The following is a 12,634-nucleotide window of genomic DNA, read 5'->3' on the forward strand; positions in this document are numbered from 1 at the left end:
GCTCTGCATGCTTGTCTGTGCGCGCGCGTGTAAATCCTTACCCACAGTTTGTCATATTTTGGGACTTGATTTTTCCAAGGACAGGGAGAGGCCCTATCCCTATATACTTCTGGGGGAAGGATATTGGTGCTCCCCTCCCGACAGGCCTCGGCAGTGTAGGAGAGAGTTGGGAACAGCTGTAATCCCAGCACCCTTAAGAGACTGAGACAGGATTGCCCGGAGTTCAAGGCTGGCCTGGGGTACATCAGGCCAGTGGAGGAGAGGGCAGCCACACCTTTTTGGATATGTGACTTGGACTTCCCTCTGGAGGTTAAGAATAGGTGGGACATTGGCTATCCTACCATAGAGTGGTACCTTCTAGGAGACCAGGACAGAGGGAGCTGTTTGCAGCAGTAAGAACAAGGTTAGACTCAGGCAGCACAGCCAGCTCCTGCCTGGCATGTCTGAGCTAGGTATTTCATATTTCCTGCTTTTTCTCTTTTACTTCTTTCTAATGTGTTGTCAAGTCCTGCTCCCAGCTGTTCTCAGAGCTCCTCTTGTTCCTCTGGGCCTGGTGATCCTAATTCTTTGTCCCCCTTCAGCCCTAAAGACTACAGCCCTTCCCAAATTCAAAGAACAGCTGAAGCTCCGCCCCTGCCAGTGACATCACTATTTCCAATAGCAACCAAAGATTTTGCAGGCTGCACTGTAAATGCTTCCTAGGGGACAAAGCAGGTGGTCTCCACACCTAAGCGCTGAGCAGTGCAGGGCGGACTCCTGGACCCTCACGTTCACACTCCTGGTTCTTCTTGTTAAAACTGTCTTCCTGGAGCAGAGGACAGGGAGGCCTGTGGCATTGTTTAAGCCCCCCTGTCTTGGCCCCCTTTCTTCTCTCTGCCACCTGGGGGTTACATGCCTGCATACTCTGTTCTGGCATTGAGGAACATAGGGCAAAGAGCTCCAGCCTCAGGGCCCTGGTGCTCCAACAGCTTTTAGGAGGCCTAGAGTTGACACCATCTGCAGATGAGTTGGGGCTACCTCCAGACGTCTATGGCTTCTGGCAAGACAGGAAATGGAGGCTATGTAGGGGTGGGCTCTGTTTCTCCGTGACAGGGCAGGAGTCACCAGTCCACCCCACACCCTCAAAGGGGCTGGAGACTGCTCCTATTTCCACCTTAGAGATTATTACTGAATATTCAGAGAGCAGTAAGCAATTCTTCCCAGCCAGGAATCTGAAATTGACCGTGGTAGAGTTACTTATTTATTCCATGGAAGATTTGCCAAGCAGTGGGGCTTCCTTCCCCATTTTCTGAACTTCTTGGGAAGGTCTCAATAATGAGGGCAAGAAGGAGGCCTGCCCCACCCATCATCTCTTTTGACTCTGTTCCCCATTATCCTTTGGGGCCTTCTTCCATACCCCCATCATGGCTGGCTGCATCATAGAAGCCACCAATTTTGCTTCCCCTGCTGCAGTAACAGACTGACTAGCAAACTGGCTTGGTCGGGACCTCTCTAGGTCCCAGGGAGACAAAGGCTGTGAACACAGCCAAAAATGATTAGAAGTGTCCTGTGGTAGGTCCCCAGGTTGGGATTGAGTCCCAGTTCTACTGGTGGGCTACTGTGGGCAGTCCTGCTCTGCAAAAAGCACCTAGGAAGGAGGCTGTGGATGCTCATGATTCTATCCATGTTCCTTCTCTGCTCTGGCAATTGCAACCCTATCATGAAGAGATTTTCTCTCTCAAACTCCTAATTTAAGTCAATTAGACACAGGACCCATTGACCTCAGTTCGTGGATAAATACAGATTGGAGCCAGGTGGTGGTAGTACATGTCTTTAATTAAAACAAAACAAAACAAAAAACAACAAACAGATAAACCAAAAACAAATATGGATTTGTTTTTTGAGGTTTTTTTTGTTGTTGTTTTGTTTTTTTTTTCCCTCACAGCTGAGGACCGAACCCAGGGCCTTGTGCTTGCTAGGCAAGAGCTCTACCACTGAGCTAAATCCCCACCCCCCCTTTTCTTTTGAGACAGGGTTTCTCTATGTATCCCTGGCTGTCCTGGAACTCACTCTGTAGACCAGGTTGGCCTCAAACTTAGAGATCTGCCTGCCTCTGCCTCCCAAGTGCTAGGAGTAAAGGTGTTTTTCACCACCACTTGGCCAAATATGGATTATTAGCCAACCCAGGCTGGCTCACTGGGTTCTGCCCTCATATCTCAGATCAGAAGTTGAGATAATAAATGGGCTCTGCACTCTCTCTAGAGGTGAATCCCTGCAACCCAGGCTCGGGGTCAACCTATGGATACATTTTCACCAAGTGGGAGCCAGAATGAAAGGAGAAAGCTAACAGTCCCCAAAGAGAGGAGAGGTATGAGCCGCGTGCAGATGTTACCCATACTGGCCCTGTGGGCAGAGGATAGGCCTTTACCTGATGTTCAGCTGCTAGGGGCTGCTTCTGTTTGGATTGGAGGTTGGGACTGGCCAGCAGTAGGCCTGGCCACCAGGTAAAATGATCTGGGGCAGCCAAGGGCCTCACAGAGAACAGCCAGTTACCAGCAAGAATTCCGAGTCAGCCTGTATCATCTCCTGACACATATCATTACCCACACTGTTCCAGTGCCTGTCTCCACCACCACCCCTCCTCCCTGTCCCTGTCCTCTCTGGCACTGCATGTAGAAAAGAAAGTCCCAGAACTTTGAGTGCTCCAGGTGTCAAAGCTTATGGTCATCACACGTTTTAAATTGGGCATAGAGTAAAGATTCAGTCCTTAGGTGTCACTTCGGGATCTCTCCTGCTGCAGACTTGGTGGTTTGGACTGCCTTCTTCATGACACACGTCCAATCATCCAACTGGACATGGATGACCTCTTAAGGGTTGACTGGAACCTCTACCGTCTCTGGTTAAGGCTACCAAATAAAAGATAAAGATAACAAGGGTACTTTTCCCAGCAGTTTATGTGTGTGTGTGTGTGTGTGTGTGTGTGTGTGTGTGTGTGTGTGTGTGCATCTGTGTAGGCTGGAGGTCAACATACAGTGTCTTTCTGAGTCACTCTCCACATTATTTTTTTAATATGTGTGCATGCCTGTGCAAACATGTGGAGGTCAGAGGACAACTTGAGTGAATTGATTCTATCCTTCCATTGTGTGAGCCCCAGGGATAGAGCCCAGGTTATCAGGACTGGCTTGGTGACAAGCGCCTTTACCCACTGAGCCACCCTGCCTTTCAGCTACTTTATTTTTTTGAGACAGGGTCTCTCATTGAGCCTGAAGCTTACCAATTTGACTAGACCAGCTGACCAACAAGTCCCTGAGGTCCTCCTGGCTCTAGCACCCATACTTTAGGATCTCAGGCTCATGCCAACATGACCTGGCTTTTTATGTGGGTCTGGGACCCACACTGGAGTCCTCAAGAGCACTTCACTGGCTGTTATCTCCCCAGCCTCCGGCAGTTCCTATAAGTAGGTCAGAGCATTGATGCTTTCAGTCTAGTTGGGATCTGCATAAAGGGATGTTTGTACTTTAACGGCCTGGCATCTAGGTCCTGGAAAAAGATGCTGCTGAAGTTTTTCCAACTCCTTTCTCTTTGTAATCGGGGTTGGGGAGCTATTGTCTCCTTTCCTGGCAGTCTGGAGCCAGGAGAGAGGCGGCTCCCCTGGGAGAACTGCCTGGAGGGCCCAGTTTTAGATCACACAACTGGGCACTGGGTTTACTTATTAGTGGTGCTCAAGCCCAACTTTAGAAGAAATTGCCAGGACTCCCCATGAAAACCAATCACAGTTCTGATTGTGACCAATGGGACTAAATGTGTCCCTCGTATGCAAGCTCCCAAAGTCCTTTGCTCCTCCGACAAAGCCACTCATGTAAATAATGCTACAGGTTCACAGGGGCTTGCCAGGGGCTTCCTCCTCTGATAGGGCTGGAAGATGGCTCAGTGCTGGCTAATTTTATGTCAACTTGACACAAGCTGGAGTCATCTTAGACTAGGGAACCTCAATTAAGAAAATGCCTCCATAAGATCAAGCTACAGCCAGGTGGTGGTGACACACGCCTTTAGTCCCAGCACTCAGGAGGCAGAGCCAGGCGGATCCTAGCAAGCACAAGGCCCTGGGTTCGGTCCTCAGCTCTGGAAAAAAAAAAGAAAGAAAGAAAAGAAAAGAAAGAAAGAAAGAAAGAAAGAAAGAAAAGAAAGAAAAGAAAAGAAAAAATCCAGCTATAAGGCATTTTCTTAATTATTGGTTGATGGAGGAGGGCTCTGCCCATGATAGGTGGTGCCATCCCTGGACCTGGTGGTCTTGGGTTCTACAAGAAAGCAGGCTGGAGTTGGGGATTTCTATGTAGCCCTGGCTAGTCTCAAACTCCCAGAGATCCACCTGCACATGGCCTCATGAGTGCTGAGATTATAGGTGTGTGCCCCTATGAGGACAATGTCTACTTTGGGTCGGTGAGTTGGCTCAGCGGGTCACAGTGCTGGCCGTCAAGTCTGACGACCTGAATATGATCCCTGAGACCCGTACGGTGGGTTGTTCTGTGGCCTCCACATGTGTGCCATGGCAGAGAGCATCCATGATGCTCTCCATAAACAAATAATGGTAGTTCTAAAACCCTTTAAAAAGGATTAAGTTGAGCAGGACAGTGTTGGCGCACACCTTTAGTCCCAGCACTCAGGAGGCAGAGGCAGGGGGATCTCTGTGAGTTCAAGGCCAGCCCTATCTACAGAGTGAGTTCTAGGACAGCCAGGGCTACACAGAGAAATCCTGTATCAAAAAAAAAAAAAAAAAAAGAACTAAGTCTTGGTTGAATATTGGATATTGTAGTATGTAGAACATCTTTAATGTTTTTCAGAGTTATTTGACATTTTGATTTTTTTTTTTTCGAGACAGGGTTTCTCTGTGTAGCTTTGCGCCTTTTCCTGGAACTCACTTGGTAGCCCAGGTTGGCCTCGAACTCACAGAGATCCGCCTGGCTCTGCCTCCCGAGTGCTGGGATTAAAGGCGTGCGCCACCACGGCCCGGCACGACATTTTGATTTTGCAATCATCAATGCTGAGGTTACTGCTTCACGTAAATGTAATATAAAATGGTAGAAGTATGTTTAGGGCTACTTTAGAAATTGTCAGAAATCAGCCCCAATTCCAAGCCAAAATTCACTTAACAATTGTTTTGAAACTCAAATGGAAGTCCAGGCATGGTTGCACACCTTTTTTTTTTTTGTGTGTGTGGGGGGAGGGCGTGTTTTGAGACAGGATTTCTGTGTGTTGCCCTGGCTGTCCTGGAACTCTCTCTATAGACCAGGCTGGCCTTGAATTTACAGAGATCTGCCTGCATCTGCCTTCTAAGTGATGGGATCAAAGGCTTTCAACACCAACTGGTAGTAGTTGCACACGCTTTTAATCCCAACACTTAGAAATAAGAGGGAGGCAGATCTCTGAGTTCTAGGCCAGTTTGGTCTACAGAGCAAGCTCCAGGACATCCAGACTACTCAGAGAAATGCTGTCTCAAAAAAAGAAAAAGAAACTGGGAAGTGGTGGTGCACACCTTTGATTCCAGCACTCGGGAGGCAGAGGCAAGCGGATCTCTGTGAGTTCAAGGCCAGACTGGTCTACAGAGTGAGTTCCAGGACAGGCTCCAAAGGTACACAGAGAAACCCTGTCTCAAAAAATTAAAAAAAAAAAGAAAGAAAAAGAAAAGAAAAATTTAAATCCAACTTTAAAAAATAGAACATTTTTTTACATGATATAATCAAAAGATACGATAGTTTGATATATGTTTAGGAATAATGGTAGTAAAACAATAAAGTATTTGTTTTACAGAATTAAACTACTATGTTCCTGTATGGAAATAAAGCTTGGTATGTACAGTAAAATCCCTGAAATCCATAACATCAAATCTGAGCCAAGGTGTTTCAAGCAGCCTGTTGGTACTACCTGGTGTTGTTATGCCCGCCATTATGAGCCCCCCAGAGACCACCAGGAGTCTGAGTTCATATGCAAAAGCAAAGAGCTTTTATTGCAAGCTTGAGCTTGGGCTCTCCGTCCATTCTGACACAGCAGTTGGATCAGGGAGAGCCTCCAGCTCAGTTGAAGCAGGGTTTTTAGGAAGTAAAGGATGGGGGTATGGGGGAATTCCAGATTCAGATAGGGTGGAAGTCCTGATTGGGCAGAAGCAGAGCAACAGAAGTTTTGTCAAACAGGGATTGGTACTGGCCTTGCTGCAAGGAAATTGGCAACTTATATACAAGTGATTTAAGCTATCCTTTATGTCTTGGAGCATCTAGTACTTGTTTGTCTGAATTCTGATTGGTCCCTTGCAGGGTACAGTTTGTGGCTTTCCCTGGTTATTGTAAGCCTAGTCCCAGTATTGTTAGTCTGCATCCTGTTGTGGCTGTACTAATGTGAAGTTAGGCCTCTTCAGTTGTGACATCATGTGAAATTCAAAGTGCATGTGTTTTTGTTAAACAAGGCCGCAGTGAATTTGCACTATGTAATATGGATGAACACTACCAAAAATACCTCAAATTTATTATGTATTTGATTTTGAATTAATTTTTGGTCATGGTACATTCAGAAACCTTTCACTTTTGACAAATGTTTTACAACCCCCCCTTCAGTTACTGGCCCATCTCCAATGTAAGAATCTGTGTTTAAACCACTACCTTATCCCTGTAACCTGGGGATAATGCTCAGTCGAGTGAGACAGTCCTGTGGGTCAGTTCTCCCGATACAAAAGACAGCGCACGGATTTCTTCGTCTCTTTGGAAGAGTTTGCAAGCCTCTTTTTCCCTAGGAGCAGTAAGTGCCCTCCCTGGTTAAACAGGAGGTCAATTCATGATCACTAGCCATGTGGCCCTGTAGTGACTGCAGCTACAGCTCTGGAAAGTCACTCCTGGCACCGCCAAGCATGGGTCGAACTCTAGGGCTGCTAGAGAGGCACCTGCCCAGGATATGTCACACGGGAAACACCAAATACACAGTAAAGGCTCTGGTGTGGCCAGTGAAGCAAGCTCCAGAGGAGGGGCGTTCAAGCAGAGGGCTAAGGCTGGGTCTTAGCAGCCTGGCAGGAGGTGGGGCAGTTCCACTTGGCTCTGCTGGAATGAACAGTGGTAAAGAACAGCCACCGTATCCCTTCTTGCTTTTTGTTTTGCTTTGAAACAGTCACAATGAGCCCAGGCTGGCCTCTAACCTGCTGTGTAGCAAGGATGACCTTGAGTTCCTGATCTTCCTGCTTCCATCTTCAAGGTGCTAGTATTATAGACGTACATCATGCCTAGTTTTTGTTTTTTATAATTTTTTGGTGGTGCTGTGGATCAAACCCAGGGATCTGTATATGTTAAACAAGTGCTCTACCACTGAACTGTATTCCAGCCCCCTTGCTTTCTATTTTAGCCACTATATTTTGAGGTTATTTATTTACTCATAGGTTTTTTTAAAAAATATATTATTTTATTTTATGTGCATAAGTGCTTTGCCAGCATGTATTGTTGTGGGGTATCTACCAGAGAAGACTGCTCAGACATGGATTTAAGCCAATAGAAAGTCTTTATTATTAGCCAGCCATCAACAGCACAGAGTGTTCAGGATCCCAGTGGAGCCCTGAGCCTTTCTCAGGGTGAGCTTTTAAGCATGAAAACAATATCCTGAGTTGACATACTTCAGTTAAGAAGAACAGTTAGCCAGAGCGGGACTACAAAAGCCAAAAAGCAAAGTCTACATTTCTAGACTTCCCCAGAACTACGCACTTTGATGGATTAGGTCTTTGTTTTCATTTTAGTAGGTGGTGCTGTCCACATGCTGCGTTTGATGGCCTGAATGGTACTTCCATCACAGAGTCAGCTGTGCTTAGGTCTGGGGACCTACTAAGATCTGGGATCCTGTTACAGTATGTCTGTGCACTATGAGAATGTACAATACCCTCAGAGGCCAGGTGAGGAAGTTCAGAGCCCTTGGAAATGGAGTTCTAGATGGTTGTAGCCACCATGTAGGTGGGACTAAAGGTGTGTACCACCACCCGGCTCTGGTCTCTACTTTTTCTTTTTCTTTTCTTTCTTTTTTTTTTCTTTTTTTTTTTTTGGTTTTTCAAGACAGGGTTTCTCTGTGTAGTTTTGCGCCTTTCCTGGAACTCGCTTTGGAGACCAGGCTGGCCTCGAACTCACAGAGATCCGCCTGCCTCTGCCTCCCGAGTGCTGGGATTAAAGGCGTGTGCCACCACTGCCCGGCTACTTTTTATTTTTCATAGAACCATTCCATTTAATTTACCACAAATAACTAGAAATTTTACATCAACTACAGTCATTCTATTTTTTAAATTTTGGTTTTTTGAGACAGAGTTTTCTGTGTAGTCCTGGCTGCCCTAGAACTTTCTTTGTAGATCAGGCTGGCCTTGAACCCAGAGATCCACCTGCCTCTGCCTCCCAAGTGCTGGGATTAAAGGCATGCACCACCATGCCCAGCCAGTAGTATTAAAAAGAATTAAGTCTTAGTTAAATATTGGATATTTGTATGTGCAGAGCATCTTTAATGCTTTTCAGAGTTTATTGACATTTTGATTTATAATAAACTTTCAGGTCTAGAAAAAATACAGACTACAAACTCTCAGGAAGCAGAGTTTTTCCCCCCCTGCCTCTGAAACAGTGATATAAGAATTACATTTTGGGGGGCTGGAGAGATAGCTCAGAGGTTAAGAGCACTGACTGCTCTTCCAGAGGTCCCTAGTTCAATTTCCAGCAACCACATGGTGGCTCACAACCATCTACAGTGGGATCTGATGCCCTCTTCTGGCATAAAGTCATACATGCAGATAGAGCACTCATATACACAAAATTTAAAAAAAAAAGAATTGTACTTTACACAGTGTTCAAGTGAAGGGACATTTGGATTTATAACAAAGTTATCCTTTCTGAGAGGAGCATCTGTACCATTCTGGTATCTATGGTATTCATTTCCCACTCCCAACCACATCAATCAAAGATGTCCAGTAAATTACAGGCAATAGTTTATAGCTTTATTCCAGCCACATATTTGTGGGTTTTCTTTTTCAATAATCCCAGATGTGGTAGTGTGCTAGCCTTTAATGCCAAGCAGCTGGAATTGTCATGAGATCATCTGTGTCTACTTGATAGAAGCCATCAAGATCAGGCATGTGGACTGTTGACATCTGTCATAGAAGGGGGAGGGGAATGGAGATGGTCATTGGATCCTCACCTGAGGATCCAGCTCCTCCTCCCCGCCATTTAGATTCAATTCAGCCATAACTGTACATGGCCCTGGGGTCTCGAAGATGAGCTAAAGTATATAGACAGGAGAAGGTTAGTGGAAGGGAGCTCTGTGGAAAACCACCATTCATGCAGGATAGAGACTTTCCAGTGCGGCTGCTTTGGGGTCACTCACACTCCTGTTAAGAGTAACCCCTCATCCATGCTCTACAAGTCTACTAAACTCATTGATTCTCAAGCCGGGCGGTGGTACTTTAATCCTGGTACTCAGGAGGTAGAGCCAGGTGAATCTCTATGAGTTCGAGGCCATCCTGGTCTACAGAGCGAGTTCCAGGACAGGCACCAAAACTACACAGAGAAACCCTGTCTCAAAAAAACAAAACAAAACAAAACAAAAAACATTTTGGTTCTCCAGGGCAACCTTTTTTTTTTTTTTTTTTTTTTTTTTTTTTTGAGACGGGGTTTCTCTGTGAAAGTCCTGGCTATCATGGAACTCACTCTGTAGACCAGGCTGGCCTCAAACTCACAGATCCACCTGCCTCTGTCTCCCAAGTGCTGGGATTATGGGATTAAAGGCATGTACTACTACTGCCTGGCCTATGGTAAACTTTTGTGGCATTGAACTTTGGTTTGTTGTTGGGACCTTATAAGGAGGGGTAAATAACATCTCTCTGGGGAAGGAGTTCTTGCAACCACACCTGTAATCTTAGCAGTTAGGCAGTGGAGTCAGAAGTTTAGGCAGAAGGTCAGGAGTTTGAAGCTATCCTTGGATACATGAGACCATTAAGTAGAAGACAGACATGAGTGATGGAGTTGGGACATGAGGTTCCTAAAAGACTGCCAACATCCCATTCCTCTTTGTCCAGCCTGATGAGCCATTGTAAAATACTGGTCCCAGTGAGAACCAGATTGCCTTCAGGGTTAAACACCATCTTATAGCAAAGACAAACTAGGTTCATTCCTCTTTGTGATTAAACCTCTAGTTTCTCAAGGATTGGGCTGGGGCTGGAGAGATGACTCAGTGGTTAAGAGCACAGGCTGCTATTCCAGAGGACTCAGGTTCAATTCCCAGTGTAGATGTAACCACTAGCTACATCCCAGCGCCCACATGGCAGCTCACAACTGTCTGTAACTCCCGTTCCAGGAGATATGACACCCTCACATCAATGCACATAAAATAAAATTAAATAAACTTTTTTAAAAAAGGATTGGGCTATGCCCCAGCAGTAACCTTAACTACAAATGGTTCTGTATGGCCTGGTCCAGGAATAACAACCATGCCTTTGTTTAAAAAATTGTTTATAACCATCTTGCGACTCTAACTTTGTTTCAAAATGTTGTATGACTACCTTGTTATGACTACCTGTGTTATGATTATCTTGTTATGCCCACCTTACAACCATATTTTTCTTTCAGGAAGTTGTTAGGACTAACTTGTTATGCTTATGTTCTGCTCCTATAACCCTGCCCATTTTGCCCACCAAATGCCCCATTTGAAAACCCCCTACCCCTGAGGCTTGACTTCTCACATCCAATGCTGACCTCTCAAACCCTACCTTAGAGGGAGGCAGCCTGTGTACATGAATAAAAATTCTTGCTTTAATTAATTTGGCCATGATGATTTGGGTCAGTGGTCTTTTTCCTCCTGTCTTTGAGATTAACACCAGCTTTCATGATAAAGCATCAAGTTTCTTCACTGGCAGACACCCATGAAACCCAGCATGGGACCTCAAGCAGCCTCACGAAGGAGTTCCATGGGAAACTACAGGTGTGTTTTGGTGTCTGTGTCTCCTGAGGGTCAGAAGGCTCCTTCGTGGTTGTCTGGCCCTGAAGCTGCAGATGTTTTGTTCCTGCTATATCAGAATCTAAAACACCAGGATATTGTCTCACACACGTGCACCAGAGAAGGATCTGCACTGCACCAAGTGTAGTGTTTTCTGGAGGACCACCAGAAGACACACCCTAAAAAGGAGATCTAAGTGGCCCACTATTGCAGGAAGCATAGTTGAGAGTAAGTATTGGAGAAAGCAGGGGTGTCAATCATGTGGGCCTATGTTCTTCGGTGGAAGGGAACAAACGGCACCTAGTCACCTGGAATGCCAGAGTGAAAAGTGGTCCGTCACCCTGGTGATTCTTTGCTAGTCTCTTAGGAGCCAGCCTCCACCTGAATCCCCCAGTATCCTGAACGATGTTCAGGCCCTAGTCCTGCAGCTAAGAGAACACACTCCTATGAAAGAGGCCCCACGTACTTTGCATCCTCCACCAACAGAATCTATCCTTATGATTATCACAGATCCTCTAAGGAGTTGAAGGACCCTTTCACAGGGGTCACATATCAGATATCCTGCGTATCGGATATTTACATTACAGTTCATAACAGTAGTAAAATTACAGTTATAAAGTAGCAATGAAGGTAATTTTATAGTCCGGGGGTCACCACAACATGAGGAAATGTATTAAAAGGTCATTAGGAAGGTTGAGAACCGCTGCTCTAGGCCCTACCTTTGAGCTTTGTTTATCAGCCAATAGAATTCATTCTTATTGTAAAGGTCACAGGTCACAAATTCTACTATGTTTAAATGTATAAGAATAATAAATCACAAGGTCAGTCTCTGGAAGATTTTGACCCGGTGCTTGCAAAGACTCGGCACTATCTCAAGTTTCATTGTTCATCTCTTGTGCATATCTCCCCTACCCCAAAGCTGTGAGGCCTTCAGAGGTCAAGGAGTCCCTGGGTACACTAAGACTTGCAAGAGAAAAGGGTCACCTTACCCCACAAATATGCTACTGCTACCTACCTCATAAATATTCATAAAATCTTTTTAAAAATCCCAAAACAGGATTCTCTGTTGCTACCCTCCTCTACCTGGTGGAAACCCATTCTAATCTGTCAGGATTTCCTGCTTTGATTTTGATTTGTTAAATAAGCTTATGCTTAAATTTGTCTGTGTCTTTCAACTGAATTTTCTTTTTTTGAGACAGGGTCTCACTCTGCAGCCCTGGCTGTCTTGGAAATCACTTTGTAGTCCAGGCTGGCCTCAAACTCAAAGGAAATCCACCTGCCTCTGCCTCCCAAGTGCTGGGATTAAAGGTGTGTGCCACCACACCCGGCTCCAGCTGAATTGTTCCCTTCAAGGAGACAGAAGCCAAGAGACCCATGCAACAAGACTGTCTCAACAGAACAACAAAAACCCCTTCATGTATATTCTGACTGAGGTGTGAGGGGCTGAGGAAATAGGTCTGTTGTAGAGCAGCCCTGTGGATCTGAGGGGCGTCCCCCAATGTGATGGCTAAAAACTAGGCATCTGCCAGGCGGTGGTGGCACACACCTTTAATCCCAGCACTTGGGAGGCAGAGGCAGGTGGATCTCTGTGAGTTCGAGGCCAGCTTGGTCTACAGAGCGAGATCCAGGACAGGCACCAAAACTACAAAGAGAAACCCTGTCTCGA

This window comes from Peromyscus eremicus, chromosome 4 (assembly GCF_949786415.1).
Source record: "Peromyscus eremicus chromosome 4, PerEre_H2_v1, whole genome shotgun sequence".
Taxonomy (NCBI): domain Eukaryota; kingdom Metazoa; phylum Chordata; class Mammalia; order Rodentia; family Cricetidae; genus Peromyscus; species Peromyscus eremicus.